This window comes from Hylobates moloch, unplaced genomic scaffold (assembly GCF_009828535.3).
Source record: "Hylobates moloch isolate HMO894 unplaced genomic scaffold, HMol_V3 SCAFFOLD_1, whole genome shotgun sequence".
Classification (NCBI taxonomy): Eukaryota; Metazoa; Chordata; class Mammalia; order Primates; family Hylobatidae; genus Hylobates; species Hylobates moloch.
The window spans coordinates 154,272,145-154,298,764 of NW_026652276.1; the positions used below are offsets into that span (position 1 = coordinate 154,272,145).

General features: G+C 35.6%; 1 pseudogene; it reads left to right on the top strand.

Annotated features, from left to right (window-relative positions):
• Positions 1–11,532, top strand: part of LOC116810795 (transcription factor IIIA-like) — a 191,295-nt pseudogene extending 179,763 nt beyond the window's left edge.
• Positions 11,533–26,620: the final 15,088 nt, after the last annotated feature.

A 26,620-nucleotide genomic window follows, 5' to 3' on the forward strand; every position in this document is an offset into this window, starting at 1 on the left:
TGGATACATAGAGGAAAAAAATAGACAGAGCTCTGCCTTCAGGAAACTGATATTCTGGAGAAAGCCTGAAAGTAAACAAATTGATATATATTTGGTGATGAAAACTTGAAAAGAAAATAAAGCAGAACAAGAAAGCTAGAAAACACTAGGTTTATTTCATACAGGACACTCAGGGAAGATCTCTGATATGGTGACATCCGAGCAAAGACCTGAGCAGGTGACTTAATTGAGGACATTTTGAGGAAAAAGAATTACACTGGAGTGCATTCAAGGAAGTTCAGAAAGGCCAATGAGACAGAAGCAGAGTAAGTAAGAGGGTGATACAGGTATGGTCAGATGGTTAGCAGCATCAGATAGGGCAATTAGGGATTATAGTCCATAGTAAGGACTTTGACTCCTACTCTAATTAAGGTGAAGGCCCACTGTAAGAGTTGAGCAGGGAAAAGACATGGTCTGATTAAGTTATAAAAGGATCATTATTATGGCTTATCCGTGGAGTATATCCTTCAGAGGGATGAGTGAAAGCAGGGAAGCCAGTTAGGAGGATATTTTAATAATCCAAGTAAAATATATTGGTGAGTTGGACAAAGAAGAGGTGGGATACTCAGAAGCATAGTAGGTATATTTTGAAGGTGAGTTGGCAGAATTTGCTGATGGGTGGTTGTGGGTATGAGAAAAATGTATGAGAAAAGAGTCAGTGATGACTATTCCCTATCCTCCAGCTAGTGGAAATTGGAAGAATAGCATTTCAACTTATTTGTATAAGCAAGAGTGCAAAATGGGAAAGTGAGGTGGGGGTGGGGGCTGGAGTTCGGTTTTAGATATGGTTAGTATGACTAATGTAGATTGACATTATTTAGAATTACAAATGTAAAATAGATAATTGAATATATGAACTTGGACTTAATTGGAGAGTACCACAGTAGAGATAAATTTCAGTTATCAGTGAATGGATGGCTTTTTAAAGACAGGTTTTATTAGCTGAGATCATCAAGGGAATGGGTGTACATTAAAAAAAAAAAAAAAAGATGTTAGGGCCACGGACTGAGCCCTTAGACATTTAAGGATTAAAGTTGGAGAAATGAGGGAAAGCCACTTACAGAGACTAAAAGGAAACCAGTAAGTTGATAAAGTACCCAGAAGAGAGAGTGATAACCTTAAAGAAAAAGGGGGGCATTATCAACCAGGTCTGATATTGATATGTTAAGAAGGAGAGGGACTAAGAATGGGTCATCAAAAGTGGGACTGGTAAGTCACTGCTTCCTTTAAAAAAAAAATAACAAATAAATCCACATTATTTTTGTTGTTAGTGTACTTGCAGTCTTGATATATTTCACCTTAGTTTTCCCTCTAATTTAACATTCCGTATATTTTGATGCTAAATTATTTTCTAATAAAAATGCAAAGAAAATATTTAATATCTTATATTTTGATGCTGAATTATTTTCTAATAAAAATGCAAACAAAATATTTAATATCTCTTTTCTTATTCCCAGATCTATTATTTGGTATTGCATTTTGCTTTGGAATATGAAATCGGCAGCAACATTTTAAACATTTCATACTTGTGGTCTGTATTCAATGGAAAAGAAAGTTTTTTTAGCAAGTGAAGTATCACTTATTGGAGTTTTACTCTAAAGTTACTTTTCCATGTCAAGAAGTCATAGTCCCTGATAGATTGAGTCAGTTATCTTTATTAATTTATGGCTGAATAATGCTTAGAATTAAATTTTGCATTAGACCATCCTCACCTTAAGTGTATGATAAATTATACACTAAAACACAACATAATAACATTTACAGTATTAGCAAGATATCTTTGAGGTAAAAACACCTAAACCATACATCTCATTACATAATACAAAACACTTTACCCAATATTGTCACATGAATTCATAAAATAATTAATATCAAGTTTTTTATTCCTTCATAAAAATGCCATATACTTGTTGAATTTTTACTAGAGTACAATGTGCTTTTACAGCTATACTATATATAGTATACCCACACTGTATTATGTATATATCATGATACTGTATTTTTATTTGCAGCACTTATCAAAATTATGACTACATAAAGTTTTGTGTAATTATGCAAATTCTTCATGGATCATATACTCACACAATTCAAAACATATTCATGCAGTTTAAAGTTTCCAACCTACCCTGGGTGCCTTCCAATAAAATTCACCCATCTCTATCCGTGACTTTCATTTACCATCATAATTAATTATTAATGTCAAATTTTTAGCATATATACACACATACACGCACACACACACAAAAACGTACTTTGCTTATCAAGCAAATACAAATAGGATTCTTATTTTCTACCTTTTTTTTACATAAAGGTTGTTTTTAGGTGCATTGTCCTATACTTTTTTACTTAACAGTGTACTCATAAAATAATATAAAGTTTTTTATTACTTCATAAAATAATAATACTACATATTTGTTGAGTTTTTACTAGAGCACAATGTGCTTTTATAGCTATGCCATGTACTGTATATGGTATATTGATACACCCATGGCATTTCAGGTGTATTAACTATTATTGAGTACCTACTGTGTTTTGGGTGCTGTTCTAATAATCGGATATACAACAGAACACTGTAGTTTAAAAACTCCTGACTTTGTGGCATTTACCTTCTAACATGAGATAGCTTGAAGATGTTGTTGTTGTTGTTAGGGTTTTTGTTTGCAGTTTGTTTTTTCTGTACTTACCATTTCGTTGAAAAGATGGTTCATAATTTAAGTAACACTTACTGCTATTACCAATAATTAAACTTTCACATTTATAGTTTTAGCATGGCTTTAGAGATAGCTGTAGAATAAATGTTCCACAGTGGGATGCCTAGATTAGAGGTATTTGAATTATAAATTTTGTACAGTTTATCAAATTGTCATCCATAGGATATATAAGATGCTTCTATCTATTCTTCACTTATGGAATATTTTTATCAAGAATGATTGCATAAATTTCCTGATGTGGAGTTCATTCTCACATTGTTATGCAGAAAATCCTATAGAATCCACAAAAAAGCTATTAGACAAATAAGTGAGGTTAGTAAGTTTTCAGGATCATATTGTCTGTGGATAAAGACAGTTTTATTTATTCTTTATCCTTCTGGATGCCTATTATGTATTGATTGCCTTATAGCACTGGGAAGAACCTGCAGTACAATTTTGATACAAACCAAACCCAGACAAAATCATCACAAGAAAACAATCTAACAATATCACTTCATGAATATAGATATACATATTATAAACAAATCAAATCTTACAATATAAAGAAGATCATACATCATGATCAAATAGGTTTATCCCAGGAATGCAAGGTTGGTATTTCAAACCAATTAATGTAATACACCAATATTAACTAAACAGAAACTCCTATGGGAACAAAAAATTTTTTTGAAAAAAATTTAAATTCCATTACTAATAAAAATCTTCTTCAAACTAGGGATACCTGTATAAGGGAAGTTCCTAAACCTGATTAACAGCATCATTGAAAAACCTAAAGCTAACATTATGCTTAATAGCAAAAGACTAAATGCCTTTCCTTTAAGTATAGGAAAAAGGCAATGCTGATTGAGACATGAAAGACTTGGAAAGAACTTCAAAATAATTTTTTTTGTTTGTTTCCACTTCCCAAAATTTCTCATCTTCATTGTGTCTAGAATTTCATATTTTTGATGCTACTGAAAATTTTAATTTCTAATTGTTTATTGTTAGTAAATAGAAATGAAATAAAATATTTGTATGCTAATGTATCCTGCAACCTAACTTATTGAATATATGGGCATATAGATGTTCATAATATTCTTATTATTTTTAATTTTTCAAGAATTTTACAGATACAGCATTTCTCATTCTTGATATTGGGAATTTGTGTCTTCTGTATATTTTTTTCTTTTCAGTCTTGCTAGAGATTTACCAGTGATACTGACAATCTCACAGAAGATGATTTTAGGTTTATTAATTTCTGTGTATTCCTTTCTGCTTTGTACTTCATCAATTTGTGCTCTGATCTTTTTTTTTTTTCATTTGTTTCGACTTTGCATCTTTTATTTTTCTAGTTTTAAAAAGTGGAATTTGAAGTCATTTATTAAAAACTTTTTTTAAAAATTTTAAGTTCAGAGGTACATGTGCAGGTTTGTTGCATAGGTTAACTTTGTCATAGGGGTTTGTTTCATCACCCAGGTTTTAAGCCTAGTACCCATTAGTTGTTTTTCTTGATCGTCTCCCTCCTCCTAGCCCACAGTGTGTGTTGTTCCCCTCTATGTGTCTATTTGTTCTCATTATTTAGCTCCCACTTATAAGTGAGCATATAGTATTTAGTTTTCTGTTCTTGTATTAGTTTGCTAGGGATATGACCTCCAACTCCATCCATGCCCCTGCAAAGGACATGATCTTGTTCTTTCTTATGGCGCAGAGTATTCCATGGAGTATATGTACCACATTTTATTTGTCCAGTCTACCACTGATGGACATTTAGGTTAAGTTCATGTCTTTGCTATTGTAAATAGTGCTTCAATGAACATATGAATGCCTGTGTCTTTATAATATAATGATTTATATTCCTTTGGGTATATATCTAGTAATGGGATTGCTGGGTTGAATGGTATTTCTGTCTTAGGAATCACCATACTGTCTTCCACATGGCTGGACTAATTCATACTTCCACCAACAGGATGTAAGTGTTCCTTTTTCTCCACAACCTTGCCAACATCTTTTATTTTTTGACTTTTCAGTAGTTGCCATTCTGGCTGGTGTTAGATGGTATTTCATTGTGGTTTTGATTTGCATTTCTCTAATAATCGGTGATGTTGAGCTTTTTTTGTATGATTGTTGGCCGCATGTATGTCTTCTTTTGGAAAGCGTCTGTTCATGTCATTTGCCCACATTTTTATGGGGTTGGGATTTTTCCTTATAAATTTGTTTAAGTTCCTTATAAATCCTGTATATTAGACCTTTGTCAGATGTACAGTTTGCAAAAAATGTTCCTCCATTCTGTAGGTCATCTATTTACTCCATTTATAGTTTCACTATAAACTCTTTAGTTTAATTAGAAGCTCTTTAGTTTAATTAGAACCCATTTGTCAATGTTTGCTTTTGTTGCAATTGCTTTTGGCTTCTTTGTCATGAAATCTTTGCCCAAGCCTATGTCCTGAATGGTATTGCCTGTGTTGTCTTCTTCCAGGGTTTTTATAGTTATGGGTTACATTTAAGTATTTAATCCATCTTGAGTTAATTTTTGTATATGGAGTAAGGAAGGGGTCCAGTTTCAATCTTCTGCATATGGCTAGCCAATTGTCCCAGCACCATTTATTGAATAGGGAATCCTTTCCCTGTTGTTTGTTTTCATTAGGTTTGTTGAACATCAGATAGGTGTATGGTCATATTTCTGAGTTCTCTATTCTGTTCCATTGGTCTATGTGTCTGTTCTTGTACGAGTACCATGCTGTTTTGGTTACTGGAGACCTGTAGTATAGTTTGAAGTCAGGTAACGTGATGCCTCCAGCTTTGCTCTTTTTGCTTAGGATTGCCTTGGCTATTTGGGCTCTTTTTTGTTCCATATGAATTTTAAAATAGTTTTCTCTAGTTCTGTGAAAAATGTCAATATAATGGAAATAACATTGAATCTATAAGTTACTTTGGGCAGTATGGTCATTTTAACAATATTGATTCTTTTTATCCTTGAGCATGTAAAATGTTTTCATTTGTTTGTGTCCTCTCTCATTTATTTGAGCAGTGGTTTGTAGTTCTCCTTGTAGAGATCTTTCACCTCTCTAGTTAGCTGTATTCCTAGGTATTTTATCTTTATGTGTAATTGTGAATGTGAGTTTGTTGGTGATTTGGCCCTCAGCTTGACTGTTGGTGTATAGGAATGTTAGCAATTTTTTTACACATTGATTTTGTATCCTGAGACTTTGCTGAAGTTGCTTATCAGCTTAAGAAGATTTGGGCTAAGATGATAGGGTTTCCTGGATGAAAGATCATGTCATCTGCAAACAGGGTCAATCGTGTGTGTGTGTGTGTGTGTGTGTGTGTGTGTGCTGAATTACATCCCTCCAAAATTCATATGTTGAAGTCTTAACCCCTAGCACCACCTCAGAATGGGATGGTAATTGGAGATGCGGTCATTAGAAATGTGATTAAACGAAAATGAGGTCATTCAGGTAGGCCCTAATCCATCCCATATAACTGGTGTCCTTATAAGAAGAAGAGATTATGACTCAGTAAATACAGAGGGAAGACCACGGGGAGAGGAAGATGGCTATTTACAACCTAAAGAGAATGTCTCAGGAGAAACCAACCCTGCTAATGCCTTAAACTTTTAGCCTCTAGAATGATGAGAAAATAAATTTCTGTTGTTTAACTCAGATTGTGGAACTTTGTTATGGCAACCCTAGCAATCTATCTATCTATTATCTATCTATCTATCTATCTATCTATCTATCTATCTATCTATCATCTATTTACCTAATCTGTCTATTTTTTATATGTAAATATGTAGAGATGTATACTGATATATTTGATTAAAAAGTATAAAATTTGTTACTTTAAATATAGACAGCTTATTTTATATCAATTGTACTTCAGTAAAGCCACTTATTTTCCTTAAATTTGTGCAATATACCTGTGAAAAGGTATAGAATTTATTGTAACTGTCACTATCATTTATTCAATATGAGATAGAAATTATAGATAAGTATATTAATTTGTCATATTTGCTATATATATGCAATTTTTGAAAGTCATCAACAGAACAAAGAAAGCATAAATACCTGTTCTTTTTTCTGAGATGCTTTTTGTTTGGGCTTATGCTGTTGTTTTAGCTAGTAATTTATGTCTGTAGTTTCTTGGGAATTTAGAAATGGAAAAGACAAACACTTTTTTTCTTCCTGTCTCTGGAATGGAAATTTAAAATATGTAGGTAACTTTCCTAATTCAGTCATTTTAGAATAAGACTTTTCAAAATGAATTTAAAAAATTAAAAATTATTACCACTATTAATTCATAATCCTGTTTTACCTGTGGTATAATGTAGACATATAGTTTTTGATTTGGGATTTTTAATTTTTTAATATCTTTAGTCAGTTTTGAGGCTCTGGTTAGAGACTTGTCAATTGCCCTTTCTCAGATCCTGATTTCTTCCACACTCCAACCACTTCCTTAATCAGGTTCTTACACTGTGGGTCCTTATGCACAAGCCCTAATTGCCCCAGGCCAAATATCAGACAATTAGGCACAGCATTATAACCAACAAGAAGGCAGTCTGAGAAACCTAGCTAACCCCACTTTGTTTGCCATGGATACCCTAAATAGTTGCCTCCTACAGCTCTCTTTTGCTGCTACCCTGTCCCTGAGTGCAATTCCCTATATGGCCCTGCCTGGCAGCCTTCTCTTATTAATAGCTGAAAGTAATAAGAAATTCTGCCTTTCATGTATTTGAGTGACAGTGTGTTGTATCCTTCCATCAAAATAATCCTTAAATCTTATAAAACAATTTGCACTGTGAGCAGATAGCATGGCCGTGACTGTTGACTCAGATAGCTTTTCAAGAGGCTGCTCTTGGCTTACTAATTAGTTCCAGACCTCTATGAGAGTGGCTTGGACAGAACTTGAGCTTGTGCTTTAGCCTTGTTGCCTGCTGCTGTGTCTGTCTGTGCTTGCCATGTATCCCCACGTGTCTCAGAATATTCTAATGAACAGTGCTAACAGATTAAACTCTGGAGGCTCAATAAAAACCTTGGTGGAGGCCCACCCCATGGATATGGGAGTGATGTGCTGCTAAAACTGCACTTTCTGGCATTGGGCATTCTATCCTCTTTCTAGTCACTGTGTTCAACAGAGGCTGACCCCAGATGCCCTTACCTCTTTGTTTCCTTTTTTATTATGTATACCAGAAATAAAATTCTAAGCCCACTAACTGACTGATAGACCCTCTCCACAGCCAACGGCATTCCAAAGTTAACCTGAAACACTAGTTCAGGGCCATGATGGGAAGTAAGGGCTGGACATGCCTCTCTTTGAAATTCAGGCACAACTGACCAGCATTAACGATAAAACAGAGACCCTATGACTGATAGAACAGACTCTTTCAGTCTGATCAGAAACATTTACAATCTATTCTCTCTGAAGCCTGCTACCTGATGACTTTACCTGCACAATAAGAACCTTGATCTCAATAAACCCTTATCTTAATGCAGTCACTTTCTTCTATTCCAGATCTTTAGATAAACTCTTTCAACCAATTGTCAATCAGAAAATCTTTTAATCTACCTATGACCTGGAAGCCCCCACCACTTCAAGTTGTCCCACCTTTCCAGATCAAACTAATGTACATCTTACATATATTGATTGATGTCTTCTGTCTCCCTAAAATGTTTAAAACGAAGCTGTAGCACAACTGCCCTGCATATGTTGTCAGGACTTCCTGAGGCTGTGTCACAGTCATGCCCTTAACCTTGGCAAAATAAACTTCTAAATTGATTGAGACTTGTTTCAGATACTTTTTGCTTTATAATCATTAATTAGGGCAGAATGATGATTTGTCCATGTATTTCAGGCAACCTTTGTGAATAAAGATGTTGGCTGGGTTCCCCCATGGTAAAGAAATGGCACCCCTGTCTCATAGTCAGTGTTGCTCTGGTCGGGTAGCCATCGACCTGCCTTCTTTGCTGCATATTTTGTTGCTGTTTTTAGGGAACTTCAAGTTCCCCAGGTCCTCAGGAATATCATGGGCTGCCCCGTTGGATACCAGCCATTCAATGTTTAACCCAGAGAGACTGTCTGTGGCAAGGAAGCAAATATCTCACCTCAGCAACCCCCTACTGAACACCTGCAAAAGTTACCCAGTTGCTTAAATGATGCAAGGCCCCTAGCCAGTGTGACTGGGCTTTAGTAAGTGCCCCTGCAGGTCAACATGCAAAGGAACAAAAACTTAAAGGAACTTATTGCCTGTCCCGAGGAGAGGTGACTGCAGCTCTCAAGTGAAATCTCATTCTTTCACAGGTAGACTGAGAAGCCTTAGGATGAAGAATGGCTGCCTATGAGGCAGACCACTGGGCTCCTTCCCCAACTCCTTTCCTGTAACCACCCAGGTTTGAAATATGAACTATTAGATACAGATGGAAACTAAAAACCATGACTTCAGGAGGCTAGAAGCCCAAAACAGAGGAAAAATAATGGAATAAAGAGAAAACCTTGATATAGGAGAAGAAATTTTAAAATAAATAGTGTGTGTAGATATATATATATACATATTTATTTATTTACTTATATAACTCTGTATATATACATATACACAAAAAATTTGTACATAAATTAACCCAATTAGAAATCTAAAAATCTGCTAAAATATTTTTTATAACACTAATACGAAATGTGTACTGATTGGGCTTTTGTGTCTGTAAATGATAGGTTCTAACTTAAATTTAAGATCTGCTAAAATACACCAATTGACAAAGCTTTACAGACTTAATCATACTGGGTCTCAACTTAGAGTTTTACTCAGGGATCTTGCTAAATTTAAACATAATACTTTCGATATTCTTGGGAGAGTAACTAAATATAAAATAGAGCCTGGTCCAGTAGTACATGCCTGTAGTCCCAAATACTCGGGAGACTGAGGATCACTTGAGGCTAGGAGTTCACGGTTGTAGTGAGCTATGATTGCACCTGTGAATAGCCACTGCACACAGGCCTTGGCAACATAATGAGACCCCCATCTCTTAAACAAACAAACAAACAAACAGAAAGTTTAAAAATTTTTTTAAATAGAGAAAAAATAGGTATTCTTTAATTATAGTGTTTTCTAAATTCCATTTTGAGCATGTGTGTTCTGATACAATGAGCAATGCATTAAAATTAAATAAAGTTTCTGGCACTGAAAAATTAGCCTGAGAAACAAGACCCTGTGGGCCCCCTTATTAAAACAGTTAAGATGTTCCCATGTAAATTTTAAAAGGACCTTCAAGAATTCATACTTATTTATATAAAACTTAACTAATATTTGCAAACCTCAAAAAAATAAATAAAGACAGACGCCTCAGGGTGGTTTATTACAATGCTGTGGTTTCATCTATCGTAATCCTCATGTGTAATACCTAATATTATTAAAATTACTCACATCATTTAACTAATAACCAGTAAATACTTTGCTATTATAGATTTTGCTAATATTTATCTTTGGTGGCTATTTCAATGGCCTCTTAACTGTATTTTGCCTTTATCTCCAAGGAAAAATGTATGCTTTTCCTAGGTCACCTTACAGGGCACCTCGACAGTGTTGCCATTGCATGCAATCTTTGCAGACAAGAGCTTAACTGCACCCACCTTTCTCCAGCAGCACAGGTTTGATATTAAGTTGGTAACATCGTCCCCTAAGGAGTTTTATTTGACATGCTCATTATAAACAAACTTTCAACATCTTTTAGTTCTTTTTTTCATTCTGGAGGCAATATATTCCTATCTACAAATTCTACTTAATGTCTCTGGTGCTGTTGTTTCCAAATAAGCTCACCTTAATTGGGGATCACTCAAATAAAAGGCTGTAAATTCTTTCCATCTTAAATTTAGCTGATCTTGCAGAGGCCTGTGACTACAAAGGGTGTGGCAAAGCCTTCATCAGGAGCTACCTTCTGATTCACATTGGAGAAAAGCCTTTTATTTGTGCAGCTAGTGGCTGTGATAAAAAAAAAAAAATCCCACACAAAATCCAACTGGAAGAAACATTTTGCATGCAAATATGAAAATCTGCAAAAGCAATATGTATGCAATTTTAAAGGATGTAAGAAGACCTTTAAGAAGCATCAGCAGCTGAAAATCCATCAGTGCCAGCATGAAAATAAACCCCTATTCAAGTTTAACCTTGAAGGATGTGGAAAACACTTTGTTTCACCCTGCAGGCTGGGAGGACAGAGGCAGGCTCGTCAGAAAATTATATGTCAATAGGGATGTTCTTTTGTGGCAGAAACATGGACAGAGCTTCCAAAGCACATGAGAGAAATCCATAGAAAGGAAATAACATATGATGTATGCCAGAAAACATTCAAATGTGAAGATTATCTCAGATAACTCATGCCTCAGAAAGAGATGTATGTCAACATCCAAGAGAGGACTGCAGAAAAACTGTATTTAATCTCCAGAGCTGTCTTCTTTCTTTTCCTAAGGAGAAGCACCCATTTATGTGTGAACATGCTGGCTGTGGCAAAAGGTTGGCTATGAAACAAACTCTCACAAGACATGCTATTGTGTATGAGCTTGACAGGAAGAAAATGAAGATCAAAGTAAAGCTATCTTCTGAAAAATGAAATTTGGCCTTTCATCTCAGTAAAATATCGCTTGTAAGAGGAAACAAGAACAAGGTTTATCTTTGCATAAAAATGGAGAGTCATTGAATTGTATTGATCTCGACAGCTTCAATACTGACTCTCAGCTAAAAATCAGATTTCTTTGTTTGAAGGACTACAGACCAATGAGCTCAGTTATTTTCCCTCAGAAGTATATTTTTTGTTATTAAAATCATTTATTTAGGAAAAAAAGAATGACAGACACTTGATAGATTCACTATAGAAGATTTAGCAACCTTCTTTCATGCCTCCTGAAGTCTCTGGACAACCTATGATGGCCATAGGTAGCCCATGGACTTTTGAAACAAGAAACTGACCTTCCTGACCCTGTGCTATATACAGCATTAGAGCAAAAAATGTTGGCCACATAGTGGGACTTCCTGGAAATAGAGGCCCTTGCAGACCTTGAGCCTGTGATTCTCCATAACCAGTTGCCCATTATGCCTTGGGTCATAAAAGCAGCATCCCAAAAACTCAGCACTGCTACTGAGGCCTCCTTAATATAATATAGAGCCAAACCTAGTCCCTCTGGATTATTAACCTGGAAGGGGTGGTTTCTACTGTCAATTCCTTGACAGATGCAATGGTGTTAAATGAAGTCACCTTTCCCTCAAACCCTTTGGCTATATGAAGAGCCCCTTGGGATTAACTGAGTGTTCAGCAATGGGAGTTTGTAGGCTGTATGGATGGCACTGTCACCATTGTAAGTGATAGAACTCACTGAAATTTTGTGGCTTTACCTCCTGATAAAAAGACAGAACCCCAAGGTCAGCATGATTGGCTGGACTTCAGGTAGTCATCTTAGCCCTGGATGCCCTGGTCAGCAAATTGCCTCACAAGCAAATGTTCACAAATTATTTGGTCATTGCCTAAGAGTTGTCCCTTCAGAATAAAGAACTCTGTGAATCCCTTGCTTCACAGATATCCAAAATATAATCAAAATCGCACACATCTCTCTGTATACTAAGGCTGTAATATGAAGCTTCTCTAGGACACTCCTTTTTCCCCTTGGAGTTCCAGACATTAGTGGTAGTAATCAAAGCACACATTTCTTTTCTCAGAATCACACCAGGCTCTCGAAGAAGGCATTCAATATAACTTTCATATCCCAAATATGTCCAAGAAAACTGGTTTAACTGTGAGGCCTAATGGGCTACTCAAAGAACTTGTATTTAAGTTGCAAAATAACCAATTAACCCCTAAATGGATATCTCAGTCCTGCCCCAGGCATTAATATCTCTCAACTCAAGGCCCTTCAGCCAACTCACACCCACTTTAAACAAACCTTCTTTTGGCGTTTTAGCCATGTAGCCTTTGCCCATGCCTATGTCCTGAATGGTATTGCCTAGGTTTTCTTCTAGGGTTTTTATGGTTTTAGGTCTTATGTCTAAGTCTTTAATTCATCTTGAGTTAATTTTTATATAAGGTGTAAGGGAGGGGTCCAGTTTAAGTTTTCTACATATGGCTAGCCAGTTTTCCCAACACCATTTATTAAATAGGGAATCCTTTCCCCATTGCTTGTTTTTGTCAGGTTTTCAAAGATCAGATGCTTGTCAATGTGTGGTGTTATTTCTGAGGCCTCTTTCCGTTTCACTGGTCTATATATCTGTTTTGGTACCAGTACCATGCTGTTTTGGTTACTGTAGCATTGTAGTATAGTTTGAAGTCAGGTCGCATGATGCCTCCAGCTTTGTTCTTTTCGCTTAGGATTGTCTTGGCTATATGGGCTCTTTTTTGGTACCATATGAGATTTAAAGTAGTTTTTTTCTAATTCTGTGAAGAAAGTCAATGACAGCTTGATGGAGATAGCATTGAATCTATATATTACTTTGGGCAGTATGGCCATTTTCATGATATTGATTCTTCCTATCCATGAGCGTGGAATGTTTTTCCATTTGTTTGTGTCCTCTTTTATTTCCTTGAGCAGTGTTTTGTAGCTCTCCTTGAAGAGGTCCTTCACATCCCTTGTAAGTTGTCTTCCTAGGCATTTTATTCTCTTTGCAGCAATTGTGAATGGGAGTTCACTCATGATTTGGCTCTCTGTCTATTATTGGTATATAGGAACCTGGATCTAATTAAACTAAAGAACTTCTGCATAGCAAAAGAAGCTATCATCAGAGTGAATAGGCAACCTACAGAATGGGAGAAAATTTTTGCAATCTCTCCATCTGACAAAGGGCTAATATCCACAATCTATAAGGAACTTAAACAAATTTATAAGAAAAAGACAACCCCATCAAAAAGTGGGCAAAGGATATGAACAGACACTTCTCAAAAGGACGTTTATGTGGCCAAAAACATATGAGAAAAAGCTCATCATCACTGGTCATTAGAGAAATGCAAATCAAAACCACAATGAGATACCATCTTACACCAGCTACAATGCCAATCATTAAAAAGTCAGGAAACAACAGATGTTGGAGAGGATGCAGAGAAATAGGAATGCTTTTACACTGTTGGTGGGAGTGTAAATTACTTCAACCATTGTGGAAGACAGTGTGGCAATTTCTCAAGGATCTAGAACCAGAAAAACCATTTGACCTAGCAATCCCATTACTGGGTATAAACCCAAAGGATTATAAATCATTCTACTATGAAGACACATGCACACATATGTTTATTGCAGCACTGTTCACAATAGCAAAGACTTGGAACCAACCCAAATGCCCATCAATGATAGACTGGATAAAGAAAATATGGTACATATACACCATGGAATACTGTGCAGCCATAAAAAAGGATGAGTTCATGTCCTTTGCAGGGACATCAATGAAGCTGGAAACCATCATTCTCAGCAAAATAACACAGGAACAGAAAACCAAACACTACATGTTCTCACTTATAAGTGGGAGTTGAACAATGAGAACACATGGACATAGGGAGGGGAACTACACACTGGGGCCTGTCAGGGGATGGGGGCTAGGGGATGGATAACATTAGGAGAAATACCTAATGTAGATGACGGGTTGATGGGTGCAGTGAACCACCAAGGCACGTGTATACATTTGTAACAAACCTGCATGTTCAGCACATGTATCCCAGAACTTAAAGTGTAATTAAATGAATAAAAAAAATAAAAATTTTCTTATCACCCTCTGCTATATTTAAAGAGAGGGAAATGTCTCATTTCCATTATTATGAAGACTCATTATATATGTGGCCCCTTATTAATGTCTCCTATCTTTTTAGATTTTCTATTTTGCTTCTACCCCATAAAGGCAATATGCCAGATCTAATTAAAAACTCCTTTGAAACCCATTAACCATGGATTGTTCCATAGGCCAGAACACTGCCCATGTGCTATGGGAAGCATTTGAGTCAAAATTTCCACCATCCAATTGACTTTCTTTAATATTTACATTGTACAAAGTGGATGATTACTTCAGGCTCTCCCTCTGATTCTCTCTAGAAAAATTAAAATTGGTTTTCCAGGGCCATTCCAATAGACAGTGTGGACTACCAAGAAAAGAGACAGAAAACCACACTTACTGAATAAAATAAAAGTAACTTTCAAAGGTAATAGTGAAATCAATGTCATATCTCATAATGACAAAAGCAGACAACACCTCACTGGCAATAATATGTCCTGGTGGAAAATGAGCATCAGACAACAAAGTCCTGTCAAGTGCAGCTACACACCATTCTGTTGACCATTGGTTTCCCTACTATAGGTCTGGATACTTCCATTGGTTTGCAGCCCAGAGGCTCAAACTCTCCAAGTTAGCCGTTGTTTGACCACAGCAAATGCTTAGGTCCACGTTCCATTGAGTTTGGCAAGGCGAGTAGAAGCCCCACAAACAAAACACTCACCTGGTTTGCTCATCTGCAACCAAACCAGCAAATGAGGCAAAAGGCCCATTGGCTAAATTGGAGGGCCTGCCTACAGGCTGATGCTGATCCTCCAAGCTCAACCACAGTATTTTAATAGGCAAAATTGTGACACCCTATTAACCACATGCATGCAAATCTGGCCATATCATTTAAAACCTATTTGCAGCAAAACCCTCCCCATCACCCATCCAGACAAAACCTTGGACTATTGGGGAATTTTTGGTTCAGGCACTCTTAAGGCCTTAATTGTGCCAGCCAGGTTACAGGGCTTTGGTTCAATTACAACATCACAAATGCCAATATCACCATTCTTAGCTATGTACTCATAAAACCTTGTCTTAAAAGATATGTATAAGTCAAATTCCCAGGTGCAACGTTGCCTTAAAATTTCTCAAGAGGTTCAGTCTTACCATAATACTGGTGAACAAGACCCACAACAACTCAAGTGGGTAACTACTTATGAAAGTACCTACTATGAAACCCTAGTTTCATAGACCAGATCACATTGACCTGTCCCAGGAGTTCACCACTGCGGATGACATCACCTCAGGCAATGTCAACCCAGCCTGAGACCACAGAATTGGCGATGGCTTCATCCCCTGTGCCAAAGACAACTTCATCTCAACTCCAAGACTACCACATCAACAACACTCCCAGGATACCTCCCCTGACGTTCTTTCAAATGGAACCCTGGACATTTATTACTATTTTTTTCTTTTGATATTAGGTTTTATACTGCATTTCCTGAGCTTACTGTTTGCTTAGCCCAGAATCCTGGCATGCTCCTTGCTCTTTATCTATACTCCCATTCCTAAAAGGAAACCTTGTGAGGTTGCTACTGTCTGTGCCATTCTAAAATTAATGTATGTTATTGCCTCATACTGGTCCATACTTGGACTGGACCTCTCACTCCTCAGAAAACTCCTACCCTCCTGCACCCGCCAGGTTGCCACTGCAACTTTCTCCTACCCTCCTGCACCCGCCAGGTTGCCACTGCAACTTCCTGCCTTGCTTATCTGACCATGACCACCACAACTACTCCTCCCCTCGGTTACAAATACTGCTAACCTTTACATATACCTTATTAAATGTTCAGTTCATATTGTCCAGCAACAAAACTGCTGTACCTGCCACCTTGATTTGAGAAATACACTGAGTTATTATTACCACAAAAACGTAATAAAACTCATAATTTAAACATACTTTATTGGATGTCTCTCAGCCTACTCTGGCTTAAGAGGCTTTCAATATACAATAATAGTGAAGAGAAAACACAATAACTCCACCAAGATACTGTTAGAGACCCCAGAATTTCAGACTGTTTTTGCCATATACACGGGAAACTTGGTAACAGGATGGCCTGCAAGGACTCCTTACATTTCTACTTGTTTGCTTCCTTTCTACTCTTATTCTAAAATGTTTTTCTATACTGCTTAGGGGAGCTTATACCCTACTGTTTAAAAGTCTCCATTACTCTTTGGGCCACTGTAATACCCCTAATAATTGAGTTTTCACTAATGTCAAGACAACAAGGGGTCCAACTAGGTATCTTAACCTAGTTTTGAGTCTCTGGCTAGAGGCCAGTCAGTTCCCCTTCTGAGAAGTTAATGAAATCCACACTCCAACCCCAACTTATCAGGATCTTATACTCTGGGATCAATATACACCCCCTTATGCCCAGAGCCTACAAACTTATTAAGCAGCAAATTTGCAGGGGGCCCATGTAACTAGCTAAACCCATCCTACTTGCCCCTACAGCTATAGATCGTCATTACCCTGTTCCTGCATACAATTTCCTATCTGGCCCTACCTGGCAGTCACATCTTGTTTTGAGCAGTAAATAGCAGAGTTCTGCCTTTATTTATCCTAGTATCAATGTGCTGTGTCCCACCATCAAAAAAGTATTTACATCTCATAAAACATGTAACTTATCTTCTTTTACTGTAAAGCAATTAGAGGAATGCCCTGCCCAAATCTGAAATTTTCTAAATGTTTAGAATCGTCCTCAGATTAAAAAAAAGTCATGTCATTTAAACAGAAATTGATAATATGACATTTCCACCTTAATAAGGGCATGTAACTCAAATGTCAAAAGATTAAACTGATATTGATTCTTCATAAATATTCTTTTTTTGTCTTAGTGTTTATTTTTTTCCTTCTGTTCAAATCTATTGTGTCTGTTTCTTCTGGCCTCAAGTTTTTTTTTATCATTGGTATTCTAACTTGCATTCCTCAATACAGTAGCTACTAGTCAAAATTAAATACAATTAAAGCATTTAAAATTTTAAATTAACCAAAAATTAATTTGTAAATAAAATTAAAAATTAATTTCCTAGTGACTAGCTGTATTTCAAAGGCTCAATAGGCACATATGACTAGTTGCTATGATATTAGCCAGTGCTGGAGAGCCTTTTTTTCATAGCAGAAAGTATGATTGGAGATCTTTTCTCTAGAATATGTGTGCCTATTAATTCTTTCATTTACTACTGGCATTATTTGTTAGGAAGAGTTTTTATGGAGTATACCAGAGATATTTTATTTGAATATATGTTAACCTAAGTGTAAGATCAGATAGTCTGGGAGAAAAAGTTATGGGAAGTAAGACACAAAACACAGCTATCAGAAACTTTTTTTTCATTTTTTTAAGCTAAAGAAAACAGAGATAAAGTGTCTGTTATGATAGACCAGAAATAATACATTATCTTAGATTTGACCTCTAATCTTCTGGGTGGTAAAGGTTTTCCTTAACATGTTTGGAAAAAAAAAAAAAAAGAAAGAAAGAAAAACCAAGCATATGCTGTTTCACAAAGCCAAGAAACCTTCCTTGGATGGCTCTGAAAATGTGTTCATCACGAGATGGTTAGCCCTCCAGACACGGCTTGTTCATAACGTAAATAGTCCATCCTTTGGGATTAGACTTTCTGGCAAGGCCTGCTGAATTGGAGGATGGTTACTTTCCCAATTATATATGCATTGCAGCCAGACATATTTACTTTGATTGAATAAATTACATGCCCATATATGTCTTATATAACCTATAAGAAACAGTGTTCAACACCGGTACTGGTTTTGAGGTAGCCTAGTTTTCATTGTCTGAAAACTAGGATGGTGCGTCGCATGCCATGTTTAAGATTAAGCTCTGTTACATTAACATCCTTATAAGATGCAAATGATCCGATCTGTTCTTTAGAGTCAATGAATGTGGCCCTGATTATCATTCAGTTTTATATATCCTGTATGTGTGAGTGTATGTGTGTATGTCTATAGCAGTGTTTCCCAACTTTGGCACTGTTGATATTTGAGGCATTTCAGACAGTATAATTCCTTGTTGTCAGGGTCATAATGTCCTATGTGTTGCAAGATGTTTGGCAGCAACATGGCCTCTACCCACTAGATGCCAGCAGCACCCCTCCACCTCACCCATTTGTGACAATGAAAAATGTCTCTGGACATTGCAAATGTCTCCAGGAGGGCAAAATAGTCTGTATTTTGGAAGCACTGATCTATGGTAACCTTTTAAAAGTGAGACTGTAAAAGAAGTGATAATGACTAAATACAAATGATGCAAAAAAAGTACATTTTATTAGACGATATAAGTATGTTTATGAATACGTTTCTATAAGTGAAAATATAATGTGCTATTAATAACAGGTATTTAGTGCTGCTTTTCGCCTTCAATACCTCCTTACTAACAATGTAGTAGAGCTACTGGGGCTGGGAGGTATTTATTTAAGGTCTGGATCTCAACTTTCCATTCTTTCATGATAATTTTTTAAATTTGTTAAAAATATTATATAAATTACATAATATTCTTTACTACATGGTCAAATCTCTGTATTAGATCTTTTAATAACAAAGAATAACCATTTCAATCTCACTTTAAGCATAGTTGCATGAATTTGTAGTGAGGCTTCTGCCTCTGTTTTTAGTTATCTGGTATGAACTTGGAAATAGTGGGAAAAAACACAAAACACAAAACACAAAACAAAAAACCTTCAATCCTTTGCTAGGCTCACAGAGGGATGTCTAGTAGGTCTTTTGGTTTGAGTGGAAGGAAAGCACACTCTGAGTTGAGAATCCTAGGTCAAGGTCTCTATTGCTATGCAAAAATCATTAACTCCTTGATGCCTCCTGTATTGCAATAGCAAATGTCTCTCTTGAGTATAGCCACACAAAGTTATGCTGTTTAAAGCAGACATGGCTACACACTGTATGGCACAGTATTATAGAAGAGTAAAAAGTGATTTTTCTTTATGACTTCAGAGCTTTACTCATCTACTTTTTTTTAGTTACAATAATGTACTGACTTAGACATGGTTTAATCAGCCTTCTCTAATTCTATATGACATTGGGCTGGGCACATTGTAATAAGAACTTTGTTTTCTTGCATATAAAATAAAAATCAGATACCTGTTTCTGAGATTGTTAGGATTTGAAAAGCTAGCCCTGGCCTAGTGGTATTCAGGGAAGGTCGAGTCCTTTTTCCTAATAAAGGAAAGATAGAGAAAGTAGTTCTTATATGTTATGATCTAGAAGTCCCTTCTTAGACTCAGGTAATATAAGGAAGCAATCCTCCTGTCTGGCTAAAATAGACCTGGACTCAGATTTCATAGCAGTTGTAGGTAATGGCAGAGTAGCAATGGTTGCCAATGAACCTCATCTCTGGCTCAACTCTGTTGGAAACAGTTGCAACTTTCTGCTTCAGTGGCAGCCCCAACAAACACTAAGGTAGGAGGATCAGGCCTTATGAAATGTGAGAGACTGGCAGGGATTCAGGCTGTACTGGAGTGTCAGATCAACTAAGAAAGAGATGGTGCTTAGAAGCCTAAATAGCCACACCATCTTCTGCCTCTTTTGTCTCAAATGGCTCACACTAAAACAGTCCGAGACTGTGTGGCATAAAATACATATTCAAAACATCATATGTCAAATCTGTGGCTTGTGAAAATTTCCTGTACAAAAAGAAAATTCTTTATTAACAGTATGGAATCAAAATCAGCTCTATGAAAACCTTCCTTAATAGAGCCCTTAATAAACACATCAATTTTTTAATCATCTCGAAGATGGCCTTTTCAATGTAGACTATTATATATGATCATATCTAAGTCATTATTTTTGAAGTAAAATTACAAGGGTGACAAAGGAGCAATGCTACTTTTCAGAGTCCAACCAATGAGAACGATAAATGAGGCAAATAGTTAATTGAAAATAGTCACATTGCAATTCTCGTGGTTTATCTTCTACAAACTGAGAGTTTTAACACAAATCAAAAAATCTTTATGAAAATAATGTTACTTTGCCCAGAGAGCCTCTGATACCCCTTTATTTAATTATAATTAGTTAAAATTATCTTAGCAGATAAGGAATCGATGTCTGGCCAGATTCACACATTCATGAACGACATAATGGTCTTCTCAAAATGAGGCTGCACAAGCCATCAAAGATATGCCTCCAAGACTAGAACAGGGAGTAACTTTCTTCCAGATGTCATCATGGGACCAATATGACCAAAATCCATGATTGATACAGTTTGAATATTTGTTCCCACCTAAATTTCATGTTGAATTCTAATACCCGCTGTTGGAGGTGGGGCCTGGTGGGAGGTGTTGGATCATGAGGACGAATGCCTCATGAATGGCTCGTGCCATCCCCTTGGTGATAAGGGAGCTCTTACTCTGAGTTTACATGAGATCTGGTCGTTTAAAAGTGTGTGGCCCCTTCCTTCCCATACTCTCTCTCACTTGTTCCTGCTTTTGCCATGTGACGTGTCTGCACCCCCTTTACCTTCCGCCATGATTGTAAGCTTCCTGAGGCCTCCCCCAAAGCCAGGTAGATGTTGGCACCATGCTTCCTGTAAAGCCTGCAGAACCATGAGCCAATTAAGCCTCTTTTATTTATAAATTACCCAGTCAGGTATTTCTTTATAGCAGTGCAATAATGGCCTAACACAATGGTTCATTATTAATTATTATTTCAAAAATAAATCTTATAACATTTGTCTGAAAAGTTCAATTATTTTGTATTATAGTTTAGTGTTAGAATGGTTTATAGAAAAATATTTAAATATTAAAAAAATTATAACACATTTTTTTTTCATTTTTGATATGATGGTGACCTAAAAATTGGAGCTTTCTATCTCTGAGAGGCTCTGCTAATGTCATTCTTATTGTTTATTGTAATGGCAACCTGCATAGCACCAAGAGGTAATTGGACCACTAAATAACATCTGAAGTTTCAGTAACAGCCCTTTGTCGTGAAAGATGATGACCGAAAGCATTTTGTCAATGTTCTGTAGGATAGAATCCAGAATTCTGGACTATCACCACTACTATATCACTCCTGGAGTCCAAAAAACATTAAAAAGGATTTAACAAAATAATTAAATTGAGCTCATAACTTGAGGAGATTTTGTATTTGGCAAAGGCACTTGAGAGCAAAATCTTCCTTAGCAACCGGTTAATTATGATCTCTTGGCTATGTTCACCAATACCCCCATCATCCATTCAGACACTGTTTTTGTCTGCATTTCACAGACACATATAGCCATCAATTCATCTAAAGTCCTGGGTGCTCTACTTAAGAAATCAATTTACCTGTAGTAGATTAAATAGTATACTTGATGGCATTTTGAAATGTAAAATACACTAGAAATCGGTGCTGTTATTTTTCTCAGATAAATCGCCGCACTGATTACCATGAAGTACATTGATGTCACTATCACTATGACAACATTGTGACAAGAACTAGTCACTCTAAGCTACCTAGTAAAAGGAAATGTCATCTATATTTCTGAATAAAATATAACACACAGAACCTCTGCTTTTGTACATAAATTAGTACCTTACTGGCTAGGGAATGTTGAATCACAGTGGGATGAAGAGACAATTCATGTTAATGTTTCTCTAAAGGTAAGATTTGAATATTTGGAAAATGTATACTTTAACTTTTTGATCAATTTAAAGGGAAGCATGGTTTTATCATTATAATATAAAGACCTATTTGATGGAATAAATGCCCTTCTCTTTATTTGCTTATATTTTGCACTTAAAGTACAATTCAGTTATAGGAACAAATAGTCTAAATAGGTGAGTTTTGAGATATATTTGAAGATTATTATGTGAAGCAACATTTGAATCAGTCTTTATACTTTTAGGATATTGCGTAATTTTTAATTTTCAGCTTTTAAAGATAGAAGTGAGTCATCTACTTGTACTATTCCTTTTTTAATTAAGCAAAGATTTTAAATCTTTGTTGTTGTTGTTAACTTTAAAAATAACCTGTCTCTCATGTGTTTTCTGCCCCCTTTCCCCAGGGGTGTCCTATAGAAAATAAACACAGTGCATTATAACCATAGGAAGAAAATATTAGTCATCACAAACACCATTCATTTACAAATGCACAGCTGCCAGTATTTTTGGGTTATTTATGCTCAATTTTGTACTTGTTTTAGTTTGTACAGTATAGTGTCAGTATTCTGACATTTGGTGTTTAAAGAACTGTATTACCACATGATATGACATGGAACAGTTGACAAATGGCAATTTTCCCAGTAATGTTTGCCTTTTTATTTGATCTGAGCCAAATCCGAAACTCTTAAGAGGAATTCCTTCCTGGTAACACTTGTTTAATTTAAATAATATATTTTAAATAGTATGCTTTAATTTTATTTTAAATAATTTTAAGTTTATATGTTTTAAATTTATTTTAAATATTTATAAATTTAAATATCTTAAATTTATTATTATAATATATTTTAGATTTATTTTTATATGTAATTTATATATACACAACCTGTCTGAAATTTAAAATTTTACTATTTATTTTGGTCAATTAAGACAATGTGACTGTTATGCATCATATATAATACGGGCTGTAATCTCAGAGATGGTCACTTTGATGTCTTATAATTTCTTAGTTGCATAAACATGATTAAAAGGCTATTTTTTTTTCTAGTGCATAATTTGGTGCTAGAGACACTGAAAGAAAAACAGAAGTATCTTTGGTGAAGGGTGTGTTATTCTGAGTGTATTAACTAACACAAAAACTCAAGTATGTTTTTAGTATTACGCAAATATCTATTTAGAACAATTGAGAAAAAGAAAAATTGAGCATGGAAAATAAGTAGCTCCAGGTCTCTCTGAGAAATAGTATGATTCACTCTATTTTCAATCCATATGTTATTGTATCAATTTCTGTTTTAGAGTCCAGATATACATATTTTGATTATATTAATTTTAACTGAACAGTATTTTCTAACTTATATTGACTGTGGCTATAATATACACAATATAGACGAGGAAGAAAATACATTTAATTTCAATTAAAAATGTTTTGAATATTCCTTAATAGTATTTTAAATAAAAATTAAATAGAGGTAAGCCTAGAGATAAGCAGAGAAGAAATACATTCAAAAGTCTATTGGATATGTAGAAACTCCGAGAAGGGAGGATTTCAGACTTGTATTTTTAGTGAAAAAACTTTAAAATTGATTGCCTTGTAAGAGATTTATTTTCAAGAGGCATACTTCCCCTACAAATTATAGTTTCTATTTTAAAATAAGCCTTTAGCAGAGCATATTGTATATCATTAAAAAAATCTGTTCCAAACCATCCATCTAACCTATTTTTAACATGTAATACAAGCATTAGTTGGATTTCCTAGACCCTATATAACATTAACCCACTTTCTGCAAGCTCCCACCTATATGTATATATACACACATATGCAAACACACATTCACATGCTTTGTGTTTACAGTGGAAAGATAAGTATGTGCATATTCTTCTCTGTAATCCAAATGATACATTTCACTATAACTACATTTCAATCTCTCTGTTAAAAATTTTTAAAGAAGTAAACAAACTTAGAATCCAATTTCCTAAGAATAATTTTTTATTTGAAGATTTAAGAAACAGCAGATTTTGTCTGTTTTTTTTTTTCTTTAACAATCTTTGAGAGGACATCAGCAATCATCTTCTTATAAGAGGCATTCAAATCTTAAGAAATTGAATTCAGATCTAATGGAATACTAGTCATATCTTTAATTCGTCACTTCAGTGTGATGATTACTCCTTCATCTAATGTTTTAAATTTATTTAAGTTCAGTGATTTTATAGCAAGTCAGAAAGAGAAGATAGCAAGTTATTTTTTTCTTTTCCTTTCCTGTGGATTTGAAAACAAATGTTTTAGTTAACTGATCTGGAAATGAATAAAAATTGTTGCTTATAAATTTAGGATAAAAGGAGAAGCACAATCTCTGTTAGTCCCAAAATGATTTAGTCCAGTTTGCCAGCAAAAGTTACATCAAAGAGCTTTTAGAGTACATAAGGAATTCCAAAATTTAGAAATATATTAAATCTAAAATGGAGATTTTTACTAGTATTTATGTTATAGTATGATGATATATTAAGCTTTAGTTTATTTGCAATACATGGTGAAAGTGGCACTTGTGAATAAAATAGACACTCCAGACTCTAATTTCTTTCACACCTAGAACCTAATGTAAACTGGCCTGCCCTTATTTTCTGTAGCAATATAATCTTGAGTTTCTTTAAAAATGCCTTCAGTAGGCCAGGCGTGGCAGCTCACACCTGTAATCCCTGCACTTTGGGAGGCCTAAGCAGGCAGATCACCTGAGGTCAGGAGTTCGAGGCCAGTCTGGCCAAAACGGTGAAACCCCATCTCTACTAAAAGTACAAAAAATTACCCGGGCGTGGTGGTGCGTGCCTGTAATCACAGCTACACAGGAGGCTGAGTCAGGAGAATCACTTGAACCCTGGAGGCTGAGGCTGCAGTGAGCCGAGATTGTGCCACTGCACTTCAGCCTGGGCAACAAGAGTGAAACTCCATCTCAAAAAAAAAAAAGCTTTCAATATCTTTTTGTAGGCAAGTTTAGGCATTGCTGTTACTTTTTGAAAAAAATAAAACTAAATTAAAGATTTTCATCTATCCAGGAATTTTTCCACAGTGTTGCATTTGATACGTTTAATTTTAATGCACTTATTCTTTCTTTTTTCATTCTTTTTCCTAAATAAGCCTAGTTGATTTCAGAAATGTTGCTTTAAATTCAATTGACTGTCTTGCCGTTAGAATATGAAAAATTGGCTAGGAAGTTTTACTCAGCTACAAATCTTGAACCAAATAATTCTTGTAAAAGTACTGTATTTAATGTTCACACAGTCAGCTATCTTGTGGCTAGAGTTTTCTGCCAAGAGTACACCAAAAGCTTTTTGTTAATATTATTCAGAAGTGGCAACGGAGGTAGGAAACTTGATTTCCTGCAATACGAATGAGATTTTTTCCTCTAATATCTCAGAGCTCAGTCAACATAGGGCACTTTGAAATATATTTATCTATGACTATTGTTCCTTTCATGAGCCCAAGAATTCTCCGGCTTCTGAAATACACGTCTTATTTACTTGCTATCACCATCTGTCAGAAAATATTTTGAGTTGAACAGAAGCAGCAGAAGAATAATCCCACCTGCAGATGCTGTTCAACTGAGAAATTAATTCCAACAATTGAAGTCATCAAGCTCTGACTTGTTGTCTTTTCATTGTGACACAAAAGTTTACCTTATTTGACTCCTTGGGAAAATGAAAGTAAATGCTAATTGTATTTCATTCAGATTTGCATTTGAAACTTTAGGGCTTTACAAAAAAGTGGTTCAAGAATTCTGTGACGCCTTCCCTGCCACTTCCTGGCCTTATTTCCCTGGTATCTGTGCCATCCTAGTGTACACTGTCCATCTGCACTCCAGCCTGCCATTCAGAAATGGTGTCCATGGCTGAGGAGGAGTTTGGGGTTAACATTTGAAAGAGAGATTCAAAGAATACTACGCAGTGTATTCTCAGCTTCAAGATTTACATCCCTGTTAATGCAAGATAAAAGTATAGCCTTTGGGAGTCAGGGGGAGAATTACAGAAAGGCAGTCATTCACCTTTGGGGAAGGGATATGAAAGCAAGAGGGCAATTTTACCCGCTTTCACTTTGTGATTGATGACACAGGAGCATTTTGAGGATATGCTATGTGTTTTTTTCTCCTCTGGTTCATTTATTTATTTATTCCTTCATTCCTTTATTTCATTTTTCCTATGAGCAAATCATTTTTTTCATGTATTCAATCGACTAACATTCATTGAACATTATAGCTTTATAAATCTTTTTTTTTTTTTACTTTATTTGCCAAACCTGTTTCTGCCTCAAGGTTTTACAGTTTCACATTACCCTGTTTTATTTCTTCATAGCACTTGTCACTTCTGGAAACCATACTATTTGTTTGCTATATTGTTTGGTTCCCTCTTAGGAAGTGTTAAGTTTCATGAGTAAAGAAACTCTATGTTGTTCAATGCTGAATTCCCCAGATGTAGGAGGATGCCTGGCATGTGATGCCGATAGTTAATCATCATCATCATCATCATTATCATC